Below are 14057 nucleotides of genomic sequence, written 5' to 3'. Positions count from 1 at the left end.
GCCCTCATAGGGCTCAATGGGAATGGGGAGGGAGCTAACAACGGGCCCATTACGAAAGGGCCCGTTGTTAGCTCCATGGCCCCCTCGCGGGACCCGCTATAGACGTCTGGAAAAACCAGATGTCCAGACCGGGTCCCGCGAGGGGACCTCGTAATTGTGCGGAATGGGTTTAACAGCGCCGGCACCATTACCGGCGCCGTTAAACCCATTCCACACAAGTTATAATGAGGCCCTATGTGTTTCAAAGCGTTTCAAGGCAAGGGAGGGAACAAGGGAAAATACAACGACATTCTTACAGGCCATGAACAGTAAGGATGTGAAATTAAGTATTCCAGAAAAAAATGGATCTTGCACTTCTTCGTATCAATATTACAAAAGAAGATTTATTAAGGAGAGCAAGTTATTCTAAATAAAGATTGTATCAAATGGACTAGGTGGATGCCTATAACAAAATTGAGACTTACAAGTTATACATGGAGTTTGCTCTACATTCACACAAAAGATCACAGAGGCTGATGTACATAGAATGCTTTCCTAATGTAAAAATACGGGAAATGTACATGCGTTTCCGGATGAATCAATTGCACTCAAAAGAACGTATCAGTCATTGTATTCAATTTGACTCGGAGGTATGTCGTTTTTGTAAGATAGTGCCCCAAAAAGAAACTATAAAACATCTGGTTATCTATTGCAAATACTTTGAAAAAGAAAGAATTTTGTGTTTGGGAGATAACAATGTCGGATAAACAATATTATCACGTGAAATGCTGTGGTATAAATGTATGAATAATCCTTTTGTTCCTTTCATGTGTGCATTGTCTAGACTTCTATTTAAAATTGAAGAGGAACTTATGGCCCAAATGAAGTGTTATCATAACGGCATAGTGTGAGAATTCTTTGAATCAAACTTTGGAGGTCAATAGCCTTTTATATAGTTGTATATTAGATGGTTACGAATTTTACTTGATCATGGTGTACTCAGATGTGTATGGTGTTTATGAAGAAACAAGCTACCTGTAATCTACGTATGCTCTAATTTATCTTCATGAAATGGAGTTTTGTTTTTAATCTTGAATTTATAGTTTTTAAGTGTGACAGTGTGAAAAGTTTATTTTTGTAAACTATAACACAAAGGCCCTCATTACGACCCTTGCGGAAATCGACTGACCGGAGCGCCACAGCGTAAATAGCGTTTCCGCCATTGCACGAAGGAGCAAAGTGCGGCCCATTCCGACCCATCGGGCACGAGCACCACGGCATGGCGGAAGTGCAAAGTCCGCGATGGCGGAAATGACCCCAAAACGGCCCACACCGCCGCCGTACGGCGCCCCAGGTGCAATACCGCCACCCCTCTTAGCGGTCACCGCAGTGTGCGCCTACCGGAAAGTACGGTGGCCGGAAATATACGGAAACGGAAGTTAAAACACGGGCCCGGAACGGGAAACATCCCGGCGTACACCTATAAATACACTAAAACCACACAACCACTAAAAACACTACCCTGAGACACACCCCACCCCGTCAACCACCCTAGCGAAACCAAGAAAAATGGGAAAAGTAGCGAAGAAAGCGTGCGACCGCAAGCGGCAGGTCCACTTCTCCCGTGAGGAACTCACCGTGCTAACAGAGACCCTCCAGGAGAATGCTGCCGTGGTCTTCTCCACGCAAATGACCAGGACGGCACTTGCAAACAAGAAGGCCATATGGGCTCTGGTGGCACAGCGGGTAAGTGCGGTGGGGACCGCACCCGGCACCCCACAGCAATGCCGCAAGCGATGGGACGACCTGCGGATACGCGTCCGCAGCATACTCTCTGCCAACCGCAACATTGCCACAGCCACCGGGGGAGGTCCTGAATCACCCATCAAGTTGACCCCCTGGGAAGAAATCTGTGCCTCCACCATCGGAATGGAGAGCATTGAGGGAGTCGCAGGGATGGAGAAAGGAGTGCAGACATCCGAAGATTCAGGTAGGTGGGCCAGATAAAACAATCCACACAGTCCATCCATGTGAAGTACCATGCGTCCACATAGTGCAACAGAAACACATGTCCAGGAGAACGTCCACACACATCGGCCTGATAGCGCACGTTAAAAACCACAATAAATACATAAATAATTAAAAACCCCTAAAACACGCACTACACGTGCAGCAGGCACACCCTAACTGCAGGCTGCCAAACAACTGCACCCTCACTCCACACACAAATGAAAGCACCTCCAAGGCCCCGACCCAAATCACCCTCAGGTACCACCCCAATGCATGTGATACAATGCCATTCCAATTCCCACAGACCCATCAATAACCCTCGCCCTCCTTTACTCCACCACAGGGTCCGATCCAAACGACGAGCAACAGGACACCCCTACCAGCACACCTGCAAAGAGGGCCAAGACCAACGGCCAGAGACCCTCCACCTCAGCTGCACGCATCAAGACACGGCAGCAGCACAAATCAGGTGGCAGCACAGAGGAGGGAACATCAACAGGCACCCCAGCAGCCAGCATGCCCACAACACCACCACCACAGGTCCCCCCAATGGATGCCACAGAAGGCACTGCCTCTGGTGGCAGCAGCACCATAGGTGACACCCCATTGATGGCAGCATGCTCGGACACAGAAAACGGGGATGCCGAAGTCAGATCCATCCATGACCTGTCCCAATCCCCCTGTCTGTCCCATCCCGTACAACATGAGGATACCACGCAGGGGCACCCACAAGACGACGACTGGCCATCCCCCCCAAGCCCTGTGGGAAGGCAACATGAGGTCAACAGCCCCTCTGCGACACCCCCGCAAATGGCCATGGCCCAGCAGAGGCAACAGTCCCTCGACCAGTTGATCGAACAACAGCAGCAACTGGCCACACTCCTCAAGGACCATGCCGATGAATGTGGGGGCACCAAGGCAGACATAGAAACATCAACTGAGACACTTAGGGCAGAAATGGAGAGAGGCACAGAGACGCTAAGGTCACAAATTGAGAGAAGCACCGAGAGCCTGAGGGGGGAACTGCATGCGACGTCCAAAGACGTATGTGCCGAACTTGCCGCAGTGCGCCGTGTGCTCACTGAGCTCTCGCAAACCCTTAGGGACATGCATGGACGTGAGCAGGCAGACACATCATCCGTTGCAAGTTCCGTCCAGGGCAGCCCCCAACGTAGATCTGGGAGGACCCGGCGCTCCACAGGCAGGGGTGCCCCTGATACCCGCAGAGGGGGCATGCAATAGCGACAGCCCACTGACAATGAGCATCTTTGAACACTGGTGTTCGGGGGGGAGGTAGGAGGGTGGAGGGGGTGTGTTGGGCTCACTTGGGTGGCGGGTCGATAGGGTGTACAACATGATATCACATATGCCATAAACAGTGCACGATCAACCAATGAGATGTGTGGACATTGATCTTTGTGTACTAGGCCATCATAGGCGTACAGTCCATTTTGTGCATGTTCCAGACACACACAGTGCCACGTGTCCCGTGTCCATGTATCAGCCACCAGGCATGAGTGCTAGAAGCATACATCAATGAGATGCTGACGAATGTCACGGGCCTCCGGTGCCTCGCAGACTCCTTGAGGTGCTGCCACATCCCCACCCTCATCATGACCATCATCAGGTGCTTGCAGTTCTGCGTCAGGGGGCATGGGCACATTTCTACGTACGCACATGTTGTGGAGCATGACACATGCCATCACCATCTTTGCAACCTTCTCATGGCGGTACAGGAGTGCCCCGCCAGACCTGCTGAGGCAGCGGAAACGGCCCTTCAGTAGGCCGAATGCCTGCTCAATGACTACACGGGTACGTGAGTGGGCATGGTTGTAGTCCTCCTCATGCTGGTCCCGTGGGTTCCGGACTGGTGTGAGGAGCCATCTCTTCAGTGGATATCCAGCATCACCTGTATGTGGACGAGAAACGTAGGATGTGGGATGCCATTGATACGTACGCACACCCCCCCCCCTTCCTGCCAGTACATTGCCAAATCACATACCCCACATCATCATGCATGCAATGAGACTCACCGAGTAGCCAGGATCTGTTCCCTGCGTGTCGCTCCATGTAGCGTGGTATGGTAGAGTTCCTCAAGACCATGGAATCATGGGTTGATCCAGGGAATCGGGCACAACAATGCGTAAAGATCCTGTTGGAGTCACACACCATTTGTACATTCAGGGAATGAAATTGTTTTCGGTTGCGGTACTGGGCCTCCATGGCATGTGGCACGACCAATTCAACATGGGTGCAGTCGATGGCACCAATGCAACCCGGTATGCCGGCAAGTGCATGGAATCCCACTTTTGTGTTGGTTATTTCCTGCTCCGAGCGTGGTAGGGAGATGTAGTCGTCTGCGTGCTGCAGGAGGGCATCGAGCACTTGGAATAGTGTCCGTGAGAACAGTGGCTGAGAAATGCCATGCAACTGTCCGACTGTGTGCTGGTAGGTGCCTGTGGCCAGGAAGTGGAGTACAGACACCACCTTCAGTAGGGGTGGGATGGCGGTTGGGCTATCTATCATGCTGACTAGGTCAGCCTGTGTCATGTCCACAATGGCGGCTTTGGTGTCCCGGTCCAGACGGTAGAGGGTGTGGATCTGCTCATCAGTGAGGTTGAACGGATGTGCTCGGAGGCGTGGGATTGCGGGCTGCCTGCGTGGTGGTAGTGGCTGTGCTGCTGGGCCTTGCTGGCCCTGCCTTGGCCTCCTCCTCCTCCTGCGTCTCCTCCGTGCGGCTGGTTGTAGTTGTTGTTCGTCTTCTTCTTGGAGTCGGAGCACTTGCAGTGCTATCAGGTCCCCCAGGGCCAACATCGCGAGTCCTGCCGGTAGCATTTCGCTGTGGTTGTGGGAGGAGACTGGCTGTGCAATTTATGTGTTTTCAGGCTGTATGGCCTCCACCTGTGGTGATTGATTCCACCTGTGCAAACTGCTCTCCCCTTTGGCCGAGCACGTCCCGCGCACAACGCTGCAATTCGGGGAATGGTATCTTGCTATTGCAATCATGTATTTGTACCCAATGGGCGTGTAAGATTGGTTGATATGTTCATTCTGCTGTGGTCCCATTGTTTCCCATACTATCTGTGCAGTCGCGAACGGACTTGTGAAGGGTCAGTGGAACGTAGTACTCGAGTAACGGTGGGCCCTCATGCATCACTGTACCGAGTTGCAACGCCGGGCGGGGCGTCCCATTTGTGGGTGAAGGCAGTTGCCATTTTCACACACAGCCGCACTCGATGGAATAATTAGTGATTTCAAACGGCCACAGATGCCTTTTCGACGTGATGTTGCAAATGAGGAATTCGAAGGGCGGCGCTTTCGGTTTCCAGCTAGCGGCGAGGAGATGCCCACAGGTCTGACTGCAAATATAACGTTCTATTGTTCTATGTCCTTGAGACAGGGCCCATGGCGAGGGAGCAATGATTGATATGAATAGTTTGGGATGCGCAATAGCTACGTGGGCGATGAGGCCGGCCATTCCCAAATACATGTTACTTCACAACACTGGATTTACGGGCTGGGGCACTGTGGATTTAGCAGGCTGCATTACGCACAGACTCAATGGACGTTTCTAATGTCATGTGAGTAATTATTCAGGCGTTTTGATCCCGGGATGAGGGAATGATGAATGGATGCATGGGCAGGTGATTTGATGCAGAGTCTGCCATGTACAGGGCTTCTTGGGATCTATCCGCCTCCCCTACGCTATGTGATGCAGGGCTGCCATAGTGGGACCATCGTCTATCTGGCCTTGTTGAGCCCTCCCTGTCTCGACGCGCCCTCAGACACTTGTGTCCATGCACGTTAACATTCCCATCTGATGGATTCTGTTTTGGCAGACGCATGCACAGGTACACTCGTTCGTGATGGTGTTTACACCTAGGTATAGATGGTTATGAGTCGCAAGTGGCTTTGGGGTGGTGATGATCCTTTGGGGTGGGCTAGCATGCATATGGCTGTGGATTTCGTGTGCTCATTGAAGTGAGTTGTTCGAATGTAGTTCTGATGGCCATTCTGTTCTTGTTCTTTTCTTTTGGTTGACAGGTATCTCCTCCCCTTTTGCCACTGCCATCTGTATGCCACTCCTGCAGATGGATTTTACTCCCGACACCTGCTGCTTCGTGTTAATCGGTGGAGCAGCATTACGATCTTATGGGACGATCGCCAGTGGCCCACATGCCCTTACGCAGTACTGGTGGCTCGGAGCAACATTTCGGCCTTTCAGCTGGACTAGTGCCTCCCCATTGGGACGGCCCTGCGGTTGTGTGCGCTTCCTTTTTGCCTTTTCGTACGTGATTGTGGCTCTGTGTACCATGATGGGACAGGGCGTCACACAAGTAGTGGCTGGTCATTTCTTGCGGATGCAGCCCACAATGGTGAAATGTGTTTTGGAGTTCATGGCCTGATGGCTGTATGGGCTTGGTGATTTTGTTGTGCATTAAATTTCTATTCTGATTTGGCCCGTGTAGCGTTTTTCTTTGCAAGTGATGTGGCATGTGCCTATTTGTGGGGCGATGTATTGTGAGGAGATCTGCATTGGGTTCCTGCTTCGGGGTTTAGTTGCGTGGTACTGTGCTGGGCGCGTTTGCCTACTGAGCCCGTGAGGTCAGGGATGGGGGCTGCCTATATGTCAGTTTGGATGTTGTCATGCTCAGGGGCGGGGGATTGGGTTTTGTGTGACAGATGGCGGTCAGCCAGGTGGACTGGTGGAATGATGTGATTTTCGGAATGTTGCTGGTCACAGGTGCCTGTGTTTGCGTGCGTTTCTTGGTGGGGGACTGTGGTCATGTCCATTGGGATGGCTTCTGTATTCGTGCCATCTGTGCCCTGCAGCTCCCATTGGCCCCTCTTGTGTTGCTTTTGTTCGTTGGCATGCATGGGTGCTTTGTACATTTCAATGGTTGCATTGTGACTTCATTGCACCTACAGGGAGTTGTACTTTGTGGGCAGGGAGCGGTGTACAGGCACTCAGTGGGGCCGTTTACGGTTGATTCGCGATGCCGTACTTCTCGCCATGGCGGAATGGTCCATTCCGCCATGCCTGATGGCGTTAGGTACATGTCCGCTAGGGTCGGAATTGGCGTACCGTTGCACCATGGTGGTGTTTGCGGTTTGGCATGGCGCGCGCGCGCGTGCTTAGTGCAGTTAGCGTTGGCGTTCACTACGGTGTCGCTAATGGCTTCGTACTTTGCGGTGACGGGTCATAGTCGCACCGAGCGCTATTCGATGGCGGTATTGCATTTCCGCCATCGTTTTCCCCTTTCCGCCAGGGTCGTAATGAGGGCCAAAATATTGAATTTTTTTTTTTTTTTTTTTAAAAAGCAATTAACAATCGTACTCGGCCTGACGACATTTCAGATAGTGCAAGAGCTAAGACATAGATAAGGAAGGGAGGGGGAGAGTGGGACGGAAAGGACACACACAAAATGACTGAAGCATTTTAGGTACAAGAGCTCTGCAGTTAAGAACGTATTGCCTCTCCAGAACACCCACCTCTAATTGTATCAGGGAGAAGATGCAACTAGTTAAAGCTAGAATGGGAGAAAGATTCGGAGGAAGTTACCAAGCATCAAGAGACGCTTCACTCACAAATTGGGACACATCAGGCAGGAACATCAATAGCAAACCCACTATAAACTAATGGCTTTGGGTACAGACCTGGTTCACAAATACTTGGAGCATACTAAATTTACTTTTTTTACTTCTTTTGTTAGGCAATAACTGAAATCATGGCACTCTTTAATGTGTTTTTCTTTGATTCCGACAATTCTCTGTGTATTTGAAAGGATGGGGAATTTGAGCCTTTTGCAATTCCTGGTGAAGTTAATTGTAAATGGCTGACAGAGGGTCTTGATGAAAGTAGAAGAGAAATACGTGAAGAAAAGGATTTCAAGGCAGTCATGCTTTTCTAGTCAGGTAAGCAATGTATTCATTTTTTGTTCATCTATTTGCTGTTTGGGGGAGGAGGGTACATCTGACGTCCCTACGCATAGGCATTCTCTTTTTTCACTCATACAGATGAATGCTGCACAATGCCCACCACTCTTTTACAGCATCTCTTTCCTCTAGAGTAACTCTCTAAAGTATAGATGGTCTACTGATTTCTCTTATGTTATTGGCAAAGCGCTACGGGTTGAACACCCTGGGGACTGTAGTCCAGGTCAGAGTATGTATGCAGTTAGACTGAGTTGTGGATAGCTGCTTGGAGATGGAGGGAAAGCGCCAAGCAGAGAAAGAATAAGCAAAAATCCAGGGGACGGATAGGATCACGCTTAAGGGAAGTCACTTACCCCAGTGTACAGCTCAAGCAAAATGTTTGTTGTATTGGTAGTCACATTATGAAGTTTCAACTTGTCTTTTTCATACCTGCAGCCAAGAAACAGTATTAAGACACAGAAAACATTTGACGACATAATGAAAACCTATTGTGATGCAGAGGGACTAATTGAAGCTTTAAAAAGAAAGGTAGACAAGAAAAAGCAGCTACTGGTGGAATCTGGAATTAACTACAAGAAGAAGATGCAGTGAAAAAAACGGAAGAATTATATTGTAAAAGCTGATGGGTGGAAACTGACCATTCCAAAACTTATTAATGTCTGTTCACAAAAGCTGGAAAACCTAAGTCTTTTGGTCGGGATGGCTAGTGTTCTTAATTCCTCCTACATTCCTTCCTCAGAACCCGCCTCTTACTTCACCTGGACAATTGAAAGACACAGCATTAAATCGGCAGATGTCTCCATGTAACGTTGCAGTTCCCAAAGATGTAGCTGCGCAACAACTCCAAAATATTGGACTATAAAGTAACAGTCAATTGTCTGCTACAAATGTTTTGTCGGACAGATCTAATTTGACAAGCTCAACTCTTATCACCACGTCTTCCATACAGTGTGTCCTTGTTACAGTATGACGGTCACGCCTGTTTGGACAGTGAAGTAACACCTACATGTTCCCACACACCTTCGCAATCATTCAGATTACGGTCTTAAAAAAACAATGGAATTGGAACATCCCCGCAACCGAGTTTGATTGCTACATCATCCCCTGCTATTAATCGACAACGTAATTGTAGCTCACACGCTGCTTTGTGAAACTGAAGATGCAAGTGCTCTTCGATCACATGTTCAAACACGGAAGTTAATAAATCAGTGTGATGTGGGACGGGACGCTGTTGATACAGCCGTTCTTCCTGTCCCAGCATCGCGTTCACTAAAATCACGTAAAGAGGTTAGGTTGGGGGATATTTTGAAGCGGACAGGGTAGTGGCTACGCTACAAACATGAAAGCTATCAGTGGAATCCAGTACACAATCATAGAGCAACTTCCTTGGCATTTCTGTTCTTTCAGCTGAGAACGCTGAGATTAAGTCTCCACGCAAACACATAGGACTAGAAAGGTTGATCCAGTGAACGAATAACCACGGCTTGAACAAGTGGGTGGATATTTTTGTTTTTGGATGATAGTGCAATATGTTTAAGTTACTTCCACACAGGAATTTTGTTTAAGAATCTTAGGACATATTTCTTTATTCCCTATAGATTGTGGTGTCATGTGAATCACCTACCTTAAGGAACATTTCGTTTCAAGAATACAGACAGGTCAGTCAGTACATTTCAAGCGTATTTTCTATGTAATTGAGACTAGTGTTCATGAGAACGGGGTTATGATTGATGGGCATCTTTCTGTTCCTTTTTACAGTTGATGCCTCATCAGTAACAACTTCACCTGAAGAAGGGGCTGTTATGTGAAGTGAATTCAATACTTCTGTGGTTTTCTCAACTCATCGACAAAGAGTGGTTACTGTAGATAATTACAATTGTGTTTAGCTCTGAGAAGCAATTATCAAGAATAGGTAAAATTAAAAAATGTTTTTCAAGTGTTTAGTTTGAAATATAAATTGTTAGTGTTTCAATGGAATAATGCCAATTTTTGGATTTTGAAATCAATTTTGACCCATAAGAATCTTGACACAATTTCTCAAAAGTGTTTTTAAAAAAAAAACGAAAAAAAATCAAACTGTGTTCATTTACTTTCAATCACACACCTTTACGTATCCAGAATTTTGTGAAAACTAAGGAAGATATATTGGTTAGATCTAGGGAGGAGTGACCGGGTATTTCACCAGGGAGTCTGGTTCCCACACACCTTTGCAATCATTCAGATTGCGGTCTTAAAAAAATAATGGAATTCGAACATCACCACAACCGAGTTTGGTTGCTACGTCAGCCCCTGCTGCTAATCGACAACGTAATTGTAGCTCACACGCTGCTCTGTGAAACTGATGATGCAAGTGCTCTTGTGTGTAGAACTATATAGTTGATCTGGTGAATGTGTAGGGTGGTGCCAACTTGTAAATGGTACATATTTTGGGCTATTGATTTCTGTTGGGGCCAGCTAGTGTTTTCTTGAGTGTGGTGAATGGTCGAACTAATTGCTAGCTGTTCTTAGTGATATTGGGTGAAGTGATCAGCAGTCTGTCATGCAGGTAGACCTTAAACGGATTCTGTTTAGGTCACTGAAAGTGTGTATTTTAGTGCAGTGATTTGCAATTGTGGGAGTTTATTGAGTGTGATGCCATGTTAGCTAGTGGTGAGAACTGAAATGAGGGTGTTTAAGGTTGGTTTGTGACCTTGTGGGCTGGATTTGTAGTTTTGTATACTAAATCAGTGAACCTTAGTGAATAACATTTGAGTGCTCTAGCAAAGATGGAAAGTAACGGCTGAAAATTCCCTTGAAGTTTTCCAGTACACTATCCATAAGTCTAACTAGGCTCACCCGATAGTTATACCACCCATCTTACACACAAGGAATCAAAACTCTTTTCCTAAATCGTTTGGAAGCCAAATGAAATAACTCCTCCTGAAGTTGTCTGCAATAATCGTTCACAATTTCAAACCCATCCTAAAGTTGTTATGGGATCATCCTGGAGTAATAGCCCAATTATCCTGAAGTTGTCAAAGAGTCATCCTTGGAGTAATCCCCCCACCCATCCTGAAGTTGTCATGGGGTAATCCTGGTGTAATCCCCACCCATCCTGAAGTTGTCATGGGGTCATCCTGGAGTAATACAAGGTCATCACTGCTATTAATCAGAACTCATCCTGGAGTAGTTTCGGTGATAACTCTAGAGTAATCTAATTTAAATATTTCAGCCTATACACATACTTCAGGATGGTTTCCGATGATCTCCCTGAACTAGCCATGGATGACTCTAGGATGGAGTCACCGGATGACTCCAGAATGATTCCAGGAAGACATGCCTTTTTGACTTGGGTCTGCTTTGCTTTCCTTTCCTCCTTCATCTTGGACGAGCACCTACGTTTACGCTTCTGTGAGATTTGAACCCCGGTGTAAAAGAGGATTCCTATGGAATACACCTTGCATTTACACCAGGCAATAGCAGGCGGATTACATAGGAATCCATTATAAAACGCTGCCGGCAAAGCGTAATTTGCAGGGAGATCTTCATTTGTACAAAGCAGAGAGTAAAAGTGAAGTGATTTTAACTTGAGTGACTCTTCACGAGTGCACTCCGTTTTGGGAGTGATGAAGATTACATGCAGCAGACCCAAGTGCAAACGTTGGAGCTCTCATGCATGCAATTTTCATTTTTTACAAAATGACCTCTATAAAGAACAGCAGAACACAACAGAGCCGAACGACTTGCGCCTCCTAGGTCAGCACTGATAATTACCATTTTGCACAATGTTTAAACTTACCACTATGTGTAACAGAAGGTTTCAGTTTATAGATAAAATATGCGTTTCTTTGCAACAGTAAGGATTACTTGATGGGATCACTTAATATAGACACAAAGGGACATTCCATGTGACCTTACAGCATGGGCAGAAACGGCTTGTGTTCCTTCAGAATTAAGTTGTGGCTAATACATATTGGCTACTTGTCCAGGCTTTGGTAAGGACTCGGAGGGTAGTTGTACACATACATTCAGATTAAACGTATATTGTTATTCGATGAGCAAATCAATCTTTTGTACAGTCAAAATAAGAAAACAAAAATTAAAGAGAAAGACAAATGGGTCACATATGCCAAAGAAATGTGTTTTCACGTCTACCAGGGCATCTGCATTGCTGAATATTGTTTCAGTTTAAACTGAAAATGACTGACTTCATGCCACACGGGCCACAAACATCCAGCAACAATAATAAACCCGACTCTGCATTATGGGAATTGCATTCTTCTATCACTTCAATTGAAGCAATCATTAGAAGGGACTGGAGGGTGCAAAAATCAGATTAAAATGTTTTTAAAAAGAACTTGCATGTGCCCCCGTCATCTGAGAGCGTACAAGTACAAAACCTACAACGCTCAGTCGGTATGCTATTTATCATAAAATGTATACTTCAGAGAAAGGGTCCAGCCCGCCACCAAAACCTTGTCATTGGTCGACCGAAACAAGTAGCTTACCTGGAGTTTCACCACCCAAGCAGTAAACTACCAGTTTGCAGCTTTGTATCTAGTTCCCAGCCACGAAGCTGACCCTAGCAATTCCCTGCCTCCTCCGTATCACGTGAATTGAATGTAACATTCAGACCCTGTAAGTCTGTGGTCTCTTCTAACACGTCTTCAGCACCTCGTGATCATTACGTTAGCGGGAAGGCATGAGCCGTAGTGAACATGTGTTGCAGTTGTCTAACCAACACAGAGGATAATGACGGCGACCCAGTAAGTTCACAGGCGAATTTGCAGTAAACCACTTTACATCTTGGTACTTGTGGCTCTGTGCAGCAGGGCAGAATACTTAGTTTCTTGTGTAGAGGGGTGACTTGCTCTGGGTATTTGGGATTTCTCCTGTGCACAGAGGCATTTGTCACATGCAAAAAAGAAGTGATTTGTCCTTGCAAGCTAGAAGACTTGGGGCCTCATTACGAGGTGGGCGCAAAGGGATACCGGGCACCGTTAAGGACATTGGTGCCGGTAATGCCTTTGCACCCTATTCCGAGGTCCCTTAGCGGGAGCCACAAAGGGACCAGGGAGCAAATAACGGTACCGCAAATTGCGGTACCGTTATTAGCTCCCTCCCCATTCCCATTGAGCCCTATGGGGGCTCAAATGGGAATGGGGATTGCCTATTTTAATGGGGACTTACCGGTCCCTCCAAGGTCGGAATAGACCGGTAAGTCCCGATTGAACCAGGTCGGAGTCGGAACCAGTATTGGAGGCAGCCATGGTGCTCATAGCACCATGGCTGCCTCCAAACTCGGAATGAGGCCCTTGGTATTTGTCTTGCACAGAGAGTTCAGGTTAGTGGAAGGTTTGGTGTCCTGCGCAAAGGAGGCATTTGGAGATTTCACCTGTGTGGGGAGTGCATACATGTCAACATTTGGAAGCACCTGGGGGGGAGATTTTATCAGGGAAATCGGGAGACCTACATTTTCCCATAGAAATGCATTGGGGCTAAATCGGAAGGGTTGGCATGTATCGGGGTGGGCGCAGTTGATCTTTGCAAAGGGGCGGGGATTTGTCCTGTGTGGGGAGTTGTGTGGGATTTAACTGTGCAGAGGGTTATTTGGGGTTATTTCTTGTGCAGAAGAAGGTTTGGGTAGGGTAAGTAAGGTCAGGTAGTCTTTCAAGAGAGGGGGTCTAAATACCTTTAAATAACAGACATATGACTTTATAGTCAGGGTGCAAAAGTTACACTCAGCACTATCAATTGGCTAGTAATATGTGACTCTTGACGAGTAAGTAATCGTGTGCTTTGTGAATGTATAGAATTGAGGTGGTGAGTGACCTTTTATGGCTGGCTAGTACCTTGCAACTTGAATTGTTGCACACTGTTATAGTAGTGGTTGTGGATGATGGTTATGCATGGGGATAAAGGTCTCAGTGTGAATTTGTGGATGGGGATCTGGATAGGGCTTTGTAGAGGTGGTGGCTAGATAATACCTTTTGTAGAGATGTTATGGAAGGTGAGTTATAAAGGGGGTCAGAATTAGATTTGGTCTGTGTTTTTTAAATTATTTTTATTATGGAATTTATTGAGGGCGGATCTAGCTTTGCGAAGCAACAATACAGATATATCGAAAGAAAATGGAGTCAAAGGCTACCCTT

The 14057-nt window shown here is 47.1% G+C and overlaps 1 long non-coding RNA gene across 1 annotated transcript in view; it reads left to right on the top strand.

Annotated features, from left to right (window-relative positions):
* Window positions 1-9946, top strand: part of LOC138496305 (uncharacterized) — a 64602-nt gene extending 54656 nt beyond the window's left edge. The window contains exons 3-4 of the long non-coding RNA XR_011278319.1: window positions 7776-7905; window positions 8362-9946. This is a non-coding gene — a long non-coding RNA (uncharacterized lncRNA). The remainder of the gene's footprint in view (window positions 1-7775; window positions 7906-8361) is intronic.
* Window positions 9947-14057: the final 4111 nt, after the last annotated feature.

This window comes from Ambystoma mexicanum, chromosome 1p (genome assembly GCF_040938575.1).
Source record: "Ambystoma mexicanum isolate Mex_15411 chromosome 1p, UKY_AmexF1_1, whole genome shotgun sequence".
In the NCBI taxonomy this organism is placed as follows: domain Eukaryota; kingdom Metazoa; phylum Chordata; class Amphibia; order Caudata; family Ambystomatidae; genus Ambystoma; species Ambystoma mexicanum.
This window is presented reverse-complemented; position numbering and strand designations above follow the sequence as displayed.